This window comes from Sorex fumeus, unplaced genomic scaffold, assembly GCF_029834395.1.
Source record: "Sorex fumeus unplaced genomic scaffold, SorFum_2.1 ptg000002l, whole genome shotgun sequence".
Taxonomy (NCBI): Eukaryota; Metazoa; Chordata; class Mammalia; order Eulipotyphla; family Soricidae; genus Sorex; species Sorex fumeus.
The window spans coordinates 47843226-47849682 of NW_026606059.1; positions in this window are offsets into that span (position 1 = coordinate 47843226).

A 6457-nucleotide genomic window follows, 5' to 3' on the forward strand; every position below is an offset into this window, starting at 1 on the left:
ATGTCCTTTAGCCCAGACAATTTCCTGTTTATTATCACATTAGACCTATTCCAAGGCAGATGGAAATGTTGAAGGACATCTCTAGCTATTAAGACTGGCATAAATCTTTCAGAACTGTATATAAATACATAATACTCCCCATTAACATTTTTTAAAATTATGATTCATGCAATTTCTTGATTAAGCAGGACTCTTTTATCATGTAATGCTGTTCCTTTGAGCTAATAATTGGAAAGCTGAAATGTACACTCTTGGTCACAATCCCTGTTGGTATTAGTTCTGTTTTTAAGGCAGATTCTTTTCAAATTTTTCTATATGCATCTTTGTAGTTTCTCTCTTTGACCTTCACTCTGCCTGACTGCTTTTATCATCAATTAACAATAGGAAAAATGGAACTAGCATCTATATTGCAGAACTCTGTGCTCAGAATTCTTGCAATCTTCAGAATAAAATTTAGAAGTAGTGCTAACACTTCAGCTTTACCTGTGGAAAGAAGAAGACACAAGGATACTGAAAAACTTGTCCTAGGTCACAGTAAATTAGAGGAAGAGACAAGAGCTGAACTTTGTTCTGCTTTCACTCTACAGTAAGTTTACTTAAAGTGGTGACAAACAAACTGATATTTATAGAACTACTACAATATTGTACTTTATTTTTCTTTTGTCATTTAAAAATCATATTATGAAGAACAGATTTTCATTCTCATTTCCCATGTCAGGAAACTAAGGTAAGGACATTTAGCAAGTTGTCCAAACTTCAAAACTAAAGTTTAGTGAGGCCAGGAATCAAATTAACACATGAAGCCACACACTGCTCTTTTCTAAAAGCAAGAACCTAAGAATGAGCTTCTTAGAAGTTAGTTCTGTGCAGCTGCATCTATAATCCAGCGGATTCTGAGCTCATGTAAGAGACAGAGGTTTTATGACTTTGAGAAGATTGTTAAGTCTTTAACTCTTAGCATCTCGCCTATAAAATGTTATGTTTTCTTTAAACACTCTTCCTTCTTAACTCTATCCCCTGCCACAAGACCTAGGAAGAGCTAACTTTTGGATTAAATAAGTAAATGATCTGTTCCAAAACCTCATTTATAGATACTGTCACTGAGGCCCAGACATGTCATGCAACTTTTTCAAGTTGAACTGATGACCAAGAGTAGACTAGAATTCTTCAGTATTAGTTAGATAATGCATTGTGACAAGTGCTGAAGTTGATTTTTAAAATTAAGAACATTTCTTCTATGCATATGTAAAGCAAATGTCTGTAAGATAATTTTTCCAACTCATTAGTAATGAATCAGTATGGAGAGTTCTAACAATGAAAAGAAATTCAGAAGATGAATTCATGAATTCTGAAATTAATGTACTGAAAAGTTCAAAACAAGTTAATATTTAAAAGGCAATACAATGTAAGACTAGGGGTATTATACAGAATTCAAATCAGTTGTAACTCTACAACACAAATTTCATTTGCATTGCATCAATTTTCTGCAAGTTACCTATTACCTCTGCAGAGATATAAAATAGGACCCTCAACAGGAAATATGCCACTTTGGTGGTAATAGAGATGCAGTAAATGTGAACAACAAAAGTATAAACACCAACAACATTGCAAGCCATGCTAACTCACAGCAACAACATTTAAAATTATAAATGCAAAATATAGAAAATAGATCAAAGGCGCTTATACCTATTGATTAGACCATTTGGTATAAATTTCTTCATTCCATCCAAAGAACTCTAAATAGTGGCGACCGGTGATGTATTAAATATCTCACTTTCACTGGTATCCTTAGAATATTATTATTATACATCATATAATATGTCTTATAGGGATAATAATAATAATAATAATAATGGAAGATGAAGTTCAGAGAGATTAGAAATGAATTCAATGAGAATAAAAATGTGGCCCAAGGACCACATGCAAACAATAGGGCATGGGAAGTTAAAACACTATGCAGCATTGCTTCTGAATCAGGATTCCTCGTGGCAATTCTTGGACAACTTGACTGACAGTTCAATACAAGGGCCTAAGGATGCAATACGTGAGCACTCTAGTGGTGCTCAGTGTCCTCTTAAACTGTACTGCGGGTTCCTTGGAAATCATGTGGTTCCAGAGATGGAACCAGAGTTGGCTTCATTCAGGACAGTGTCTTTAGCCCCATACCATCTCTCTAGTCCCGTCACATATTCTTAATTGTTCATCCATAAAACTACTTCCTTGCTAGTTATGGCAATTAATGAAGTAGAGATGAAAAGGGACTTGACACAGGGCCTGAACACAAAGTGTGCACTCAATAAAGGTAATATACTGGTTATATAACAGTGGGATTCCTAGGGAAGGAACATGCTGGAGAAAATCAAGCAGAGACCAAAGAACATGGCTATAGGCAAAACTGGATTAATATTCCATAGGCTAGATTCATGGATCCTTAATGGAATATAAAATAATTAGAATAAGTTTCTGGAAACAATTAAAATAACTGTTTCCCCTAAATATTCACACGTTGAAATCTATTCTCCACGACATTGGAATATGCCTTTATTTTGAGATTGGGCCTTGAAAAGATAATTAGCACTGTAGCACTGTCCTCCTGTTGTTCATCAATTTGCTCGAGCAGGCACCAGTAACATCTCCATTGTGAGACTTGTTGTTACTATTTTTGGCATATCGAATATGCCATGGGGAGCTTGCCAGGATCTGCCGTGTGGGCAGGATACTCTTGGTAGCTTGCTGGGCTCTCCAAGAGGAACAGAGGAATCAAACCCGGGTCGGCCGCGTGCAAGGCAGACCCCCTACCCACTGTGCTATTGCTTCAGCTGAGCATATTCGAGCCAAATCTACTCACTGGCACAAGAGTTCACGTACGAGCCCATACTCTTAAATATTACATTCCCAGAGAGAAAGGCACTAAGAAAATTAATTTAAAATAAAACGGTTGTGGTGGGCATTAATCCAATCTCCTTGGTGTCCTTATGAAAGACAAAGTTTGGACACACCAGGAGATATCAGCACCCATACACAGAGAAAATCATGGGAAGACAGAGCAAGAAGGTGGTTTACCTATAATCAAGGAGAGACCTCAAATAACCGAGACATGCTGATATTGATTTTAGAATTTGACTTCCAGGACTAGGAGAAAATTAATTTCTTGTTTTAAACCACTCAGCCTATGTTGACATGTTATCATAGCACTTGCAAATGAATATGGCTGCAATAAGAATTTTATAAAACATAAACTATATATAAGAAATTTAACATATTCTAAAATATATACCATAAAATATGGTCTAGCATGTATCTTCATAGCAAAGACACCATTTTCTAACCCTTTAATTGGGTAAGTTGAATATGGATTGAGATGTGATATAAGATACAGGTTACTGTCCTTTTATTATTATTTTTTATTATTATTGTTTTTATTAATTTTATTGAATCACCATGAGATAGTTATAAGCTTACATGTTTGGCTTACAATCACACAATGATCAAACGCCCATCCCTCCACCAGTGCACATTTCCCACCACCAATATCCCCAGCGTAACCCCCCTTTCTCACTCTCCCCCACCTTCATGGCAGATATGATTCCCCATACTATCTCTCTACTTTTGGGCAGTATGGTTTGCAATACAGACCCTGAGAGGTTATTATAGTTGGTCCTTTATCTACTTTCTGCACACATCTCCCATCTCGACTGATTCCTCCAGCCATCTTTTCCTTAGTGATTCCCTTCTCTATTCTAGCTGCCTTCTCCCCTTTGCTCATGAGACAGGCTTCCAGCTATGGAGCAATCTATCTGACCCGTGTATCTACTGTCCTTAGGAGTCAGCCTCATATTATGTTGTTTTTGTTGTTTTATACTCCACAAATGAGTTCAGTCCTTCTATGTCTGTTCCTCTCTTTCTGACTCATTTCACTTAGCATGATACTCTCCATGTCTATCCATTTATAAGCAAAGTTCACGACTTCATCTCTCCTGACAGATACATAGTATTCCATTGTGTAGATGTACACAAGTTTCTTTAACCAGTCATCTGTTCTAGGGCACTTAGGTTGTTTCCAGATTTTGGCTATTGTGAACAATGCTGCAATGAACATATCGGTACAGATGTCATTTCCACTGTGCTTTCTTGCATCCTCAGAATATATTTCCAGAAGTGGTATTGCAGGGTCATATTGAAGCTCAATTTCTAGTTTTTGAAGGACTGTCCATATTGTTTTCCAGAAAGGCTGGACTAGTGGGCATTCCCACCATCAGTGAAAGAGCATCCCTTTTCCCCCACATCCACGCCAGCACTGGCTGCTTTTGTTCTTTTGAATGTGTGCCAGTCTCTATGGCGTGAGATGATATCTCATTGTTGCTTTGATTTGCATCTCCCTGATGACTAGTTATGTGGAGCATTTTTACATGTGCCTTTGGACCATTTGTATTTCTTTTTTGAGGAAACTTCTGTTTATTTCTTCTCCCCATTTTTTGATGGGGTTGGAGGTTTTTTTCTTGTACAATTTTACTAATGTCTTGTATATCCGGGATATTAATCCCTTATCAGATAGGTATTAATACCTTATCAGATGGGTATTCTTTCCCATGCTGTGGGCTGTTTCTGTATTTTGGTCACTGTTTCTTTTGAAGTACAGAAGCTTCCTAGTTTGATGTAGTCACATTTGTTTATGTTTGCATCCACTTGCATGGTCAGTGCTATTACATCCTTAAAGATGTTTTTAGCTTCAATGTTGTGGGGAGTTCTGCCTAATTTTCCTCTATGTACCTTATGGATTCATGTTTGATATTGAGGTCTCTAATCCACTTTGGTCTGACTTTTGTGCCTGGCATTAGACAGAGGTCAGAGTTCATTTTTTTGCAGCTAGCTATCCAGTTTTCCTAGCACCACTTGTTGAAGAGGCTTTCCTTGTTCCACTTGACATTTCTTGCTCCTTTGTCAAAGATTAAGTGGTCAAATATTTGGGGGTCTGTAACAGAATATTCGACTCTGTTACAATCATCTGCTGGTCTGTTTCTAGCCCAGTACCATGATTTCTTAATTACTACTGCTTTGTAGTATAGTTTGAAGTTGGGGAGGGTGATGCAACCTATCTTCTTTTTCCCAAGAATTGTTTTAGCTATTAGTGGGGGTTTATTGTTCCATATGAATTTCAGGAGTGTTTTGTCTATTTCTCTGAAAAATGTCATGGGTATCCTGATAGGGACCGCAATAAATTTCTATAGAGCTTTGGGCAGTATTGCCATTTTGATAATGTTAATCCTCCCTATCCATGAGTAGGGATATGTCTCCATTTCCTAGTGTCATCTTTTATTTCTTGAAGTAGTGTTTTGTAATTTTCCTTGTATAGATCCTTCACCTCTTTGGTTAAGCTGATTCTGAGGTACTTGATTTTCTGAGGTACTATTGTGAACGGGATTTTTTTTTAATGTCTATTTCTTCTCTTTCGTTATTTGCATATAAGAAAGCCATGGAGTTTTGGGTGTTGATTTTGTAGCCTGCCACTTTACTAAACCGACCTATTGTTTCTAGGAGCTTTTCTGTAGAATCTTTAGGGTTTTCTAAGTATAGTATCATATCGTCTGCAAATAGTGATAGGTTGACCTCTTCCTTTCATATCTGTTATCCCTTGATACCTTTCTCTTGCCTAACTGCAATGGCCAGGACTTCCAGTACCATATTGAATAGGAGTGGTGAAAGTGGGCAACCTTGTCTTGTGCCCGATCTTAGAGGGAAGGCTTTTAGTTTTTCCCCCATTGAGAATGATAATTGCCGTGGATTTGTGGTAGATGGTTTTGACTATATTGAGGAAAGTTCCTTCAATGCCTATTTTGCTTAGAGTTTTCATCATAAACGGGTGCTGGATCTTGTCATATGCTGTCTCTGCATCTATTGATATGATCATATGGTTTTTATCTTTTCTTTTGTTGATATGATGGATTATGTTGATTGATTTTCGAATGTTAAACCATCCTTGCATCCCTGGGATGAATCTTACTTGGTCATGGAGTATGATCTTTTTGATGAGTCGTTGGATTCTATTTGCTAATAGTTTGTTGAGGATCTTTGTGTCTGTGTTCGTCAGGGATATCAGCCTGTAATTCTCTTTCTTTGTGGTATGTCTGTCTGTTTTTGGTATCAGGGTGATATTTCCTTCATAGAAACTGTTTGGAAGTGGTGCTGATATTTCAATTTCGTGGAAAAGTTTAAAGAGGGTTGGCAGTAAGTCCTCTATAAAGATTTGAAAGAATTCACTAGTGAATCCATCTGGGCCAGGACTTTTGTGCTTGGGGAGACTTTTTATTATCATTTCAATTTCCTCGATGGTGATATGTCTGTTCAGGAATTCCAGGTCTTCTTGGTTCAGTCTTGGGAGGCTATAGGAATCTAGGAATTTATCCATTTCCTCGAAGTTTTCGTGTTCCGTGGCATGACGATTCTCAAAGTACTCGCT